The sequence below is a fragment of the Physeter macrocephalus genome, chromosome 6 (genome assembly GCF_002837175.3).
Source record: "Physeter macrocephalus isolate SW-GA chromosome 6, ASM283717v5, whole genome shotgun sequence".
Taxonomy (NCBI): Eukaryota; Metazoa; Chordata; class Mammalia; order Artiodactyla; family Physeteridae; genus Physeter; species Physeter macrocephalus.
Genome location: NC_041219.1, coordinates 12,996,450 through 13,000,666, shown reverse-complemented (window position 1 = coordinate 13,000,666; position 4,217 = coordinate 12,996,450). Strand labels below are relative to the sequence as shown.

The 4,217-nt window shown below is 36.3% G+C and overlaps 1 non-coding gene across 1 annotated transcript; it reads right to left on the bottom strand.

Annotated features, from left to right (window-relative positions):
• Nucleotides 1-3,166: 3,166 nt before the first annotated feature.
• LOC112064735 (U6 spliceosomal RNA) lies at nucleotides 3,167-3,274 on the bottom strand. The gene has a single exon (XR_002891637.1). It is a non-coding gene; the product is annotated as a U6 spliceosomal RNA (small nuclear RNA).
• Between the last annotated feature and the right edge of the window lie 943 nt (nucleotides 3,275-4,217).

Here is a 4,217-nt window from a genome sequence, read left to right as displayed (position 1 = left end):
TGTCATTGACTAGGTAAGTTAGAGCAGGGTAACAATGAGGCCAGAATGTCAAAAGCTAACTCTCTGAAGACCCTAAATCCCATACTCTTGCCAAAAAGGAATGTAACTTGCATATTCAATTCTGAGAGATGAGGAGGAGAAGGAAGAGGCTACTCTGTGTCAATCCCTGTTCTGAGTCACTTACCTTAATCCTTCCAAGAGCTCCATGAGGTTGAAACTTCTGATATCTCATTTTACAGTTGAGACAACAGACTCAGGTTAAATAACTTGCCTGGGCATATAAGTGGTAGAGTCAGAATTCAAACTCAGGCAGTCTGGATCTAAATCCTGTTCCAGCCTTTTTAAATGGATTGCTTTGCATTCCATTAAACAGAGACATTTTGATGTGTCTTTATCTGCTTTCACCTATAAACTGAGAAAAACGGACTTGGCTAGATTATTTTTTTTTAATAGCAGTGCCAACCCTGAAGCTGTGGGTACTGGCACATTTAAGTAGCAGTTCTATCCCTATAAAAGCAACACAAACATCCTGTCTATATGTCTCTTTATAGAATGTCAAGCAAATAGTTTCCTCCCCAGATTCCAGGTCAAAATGGAGTTTGCTTCATGTTTTACACCAAAGACAGGACCTGTGCCAAGTTTAAATTAAGAACAAAAGTCAAAGTAATGGTGCATCAGTTGTGGGTTTGGCAATGGCAAGAAAGATAGCCTCAAAGAAAACTCATACCTTTTATGGAAACCAAATATTGACCACAATTGGCACATAGAAAACTGCAGAGACAAACAAAACTGCTGGATAAACAAATCAAAATTACATAGGAAGCTGACACCCATTCTTTACAGTGGAAAACCAAAGATAAAAATGAGTCACAAATTTTATATTCTTGGAAAGGATAAATGTTCACCCATCTAGTAATGTTTTTTAAAAATTTCCCTGAAGATATCTAATATTCCCAATATTTTCTTTAATAACAAACTAAGAATACCTACAATGTGTTAATGTCACAGGACAATTGACTATAAACTCGGTTGTTAAAGAAAAAAAACAAAACAAAACCTTGACTTGAACAATGTGTCATTTAATAATACAAAATGTATTCTCAGATTCCTATAACATTTCTAGATTATAAAAAGAGTATCTGTATACTTGTGTGTGTCTGGATATTGGACTTCAGGGAGAAAAAAGCGTTCTTTCAACAATAGCTTTATCCAAGACTGGTATTTTTGAAGTAGAGACGCTTATAAGGGTGTAACACATCAGTCATCCTTTTTTGCCTCTTTTGTTATCCAGTGTCCTTATATTTCCTTTGCCCTGACCCACACCAAATTAAACTTTCATACACATAACAGATTCTAAAGAAATAAGAGGATCGATTTGTTCAAACTAAGATGTACTACATCTTTGTGAAACTCTAAAGAACAGAACCCATCTCCCTGAAAATAAACAAGAAGGAGAAAAAGAAAATTCTTACAATTTGCCATGAGATTGTAGGAATCACTAAGCGAATTATAAAGGCAGTCAGGTAGCCGAAGGCACCTTCATTTTCAATTCTAAGTGAAATACAGTGTAAACAACTATAATCCTGTTATAGTTCATGAAAACCTTCAAAGGGGATAGGCCATCATTTCTTGTGAGTTCTGCATTCTGCCTTTTTTTTATTGTATTTCATTGCGTTGCTTGATTTGGGGAAAAAAATCCACGTGAAGCTATTTCTGACTTTCCCCTTTTAATGCTAACAGTATACCCCTTGTGATATGCTCTTTTACCACTTGACACTGTATCACAATTAAGTCCAATTCAGGCTTTAAATGGAGAGCTGAGGTCCAAACAACGTGTTTTAATAGGCCCAGAAGCTAATCAAGAGTGAGACCCTCCAGTCACAGCCTATCTCAGTTCTTACCCAGGATTGTCCTTCTTTTTGCTTTCTCAAATCTTAGATTTATATTCAATAATCATGGCATCTTTGACTTTTAAAAGGAAAATAGAAGTTATGCCTTTTAGTCTCTACCAAACCAAAGATTCCTCTTTATTATATCTCTCTGGCAGTGGCTGCCCATGCTTTCCCAGGAGAATCAAGTCTGCTTCTTGAAGCTTTTACTTGAAAGAAAATAATTCCAGCATCTGTTCCATTGTCAGTTTGAATATCTGAAGAAAACTGGTCAGCCTCCAGCCTCGTTCGGACCCACTCTGACATACTAAACACTCTTCTTAAATCATGGCTCATAGACAGCAGCACAACCCTCTGGATGCGGCCTGCACATCACAGTGTGCAAAGTGTCTAGGAATTCTTTTTTTTTTTATCTGTTTATTTATTTTTTTGAAGTATAATTCATTTACAATGTTGTGTTAGTTTTTGGTGTAGAGCAAAGTGATTCAGTTATACTATAGGTAGGTAGGTAGATAGATAAACAGATAAACAGATAGGTAGATAGATATATATTCTTTCTCATATTCTCTTCCATTATCGTTTATTATAGGACATTGAGTATAGTTTCCTGTGCTATACAGTAGGTCGTTATTGTTTATCTACTTTATATATAGTAGTGGTATCTGCTAATCACAAACTCCTAATTTATCCCTCCCTCACCCCCTTTCCTTTCTGGTAACCCTAAGTCTGTCTTCTATGTCTGTGAGCCTGTTTGTTTCATAAACAAGTTCATTTGTGTCATATTTTAGATTCCACATATTAGTTATATCATACAATATTTGTCTCTTTCTGACTTATTTCACTTAGTGTGATAAACTCTAGGGCCATCTATGTTGCTGCAGATGGGTAGTTCATTCTTTGTAATGGAAGTAGTTCATTCTTTTAGTAGTATTCCACTGTACATGTATACCACACCTTCTTTATCCATTCATCTGTCAGTGGATACTTAGGTTGCTTCCATGTCTTGGCTATTGTAAATAGCGCTGCTATGAACATTGGGGTGCATGTGTCTTTTTGAATTAGAGTTTTCTCCAGATATATGTCCAGGAGTGGGATTGCTAGATCATATGGCAACTGTATTTTTAGTTTGTTGAGGAACCTCCATACTGTTTCTCATAGTGGCTGCACCAAAATATATCCCCACCAACAGTGTAGGAGGGTTCCCTTTTCTCCACACCCTCTCCAGAATTTATTATTTGTAGACATTTTAACGATAGCCATTCTGACTGGTGTGAGGTAAAAATATGGAACACTACACGAATGTGCATGTCATCCTTGCTCAGGAGCCATGCCAATCTTCTCTGTATCATTCCAATTTTTAGTATATGTGCTGCCGAAGCGAGCACTGTCTAGGACTTCTCTTGATCTTTACTACGTTTCTATTGTGCCTAAGGTTTTTATTTTTTAGCAGCTGCTTCATACTACTGGCTCATATTAATCTTATAGTCATATAAAAATACCCAGATTCACCTTTTTAAAAAGCATCATTTGCTACCAAGCTGTGTTTCCACCACCTTAAAATTGTCCAAACTGGTTTTTACAATAAATATTCACATTCAAATTTAATCCCATAATTTGATGCAATCCATCAGTTGAAGCTATTAACCTTGTACACTGATGTTCTCATCCATCATATTAATGCTCCCTCCCATATTTCTCTCATCTGCAAAAGTTAATTATATATCTTTTATGACCTCATCTAAGTTTTAATATTTAAAAATGTTTTTAAATGTTAAACCCAGTCTCAGGGCTGAATCCTTCGTGGTCAGATCCTCAAATATCCCTCAACGTAACAGAATCGTTAGAAACAAAAAGTCCCGCCTTTTCCATTTACAATTATATTTCCTTTGTTCATCTGATGCCCATCAGTACAGTCTGGTTAGAATCACTCTCTTTAGAACTGTATGTAGTTCATACCAAGTTTTCCTTCATCGTGCCTGTCATCATTAAAGAAGAACATCTCTTTTCAATAGCCCTGGGTAAGATTAGGGTGGGAGAATATTTCCCACTTCACTTAATGTCACTGAAAGTTTATTGTCAACACTGTGGGAGGCTTAACATCACATGTATCTTAACCTAAAAGGCCAACTTGAATCTTACCCACCATCTTGAAAGCATGATATACAAAAATTTTTGCTCATCTACAACAACAGAAATCTTGAATTCGACAATGAGCAAAGTAAAACACAAATTGACTGCAGTAACCAAATTGCTCGGGCAGATTTACAAAGACACCACCATGCCACTGAACAACTGATGATGTAATTTTCCATCTAGAATCCCAGATTG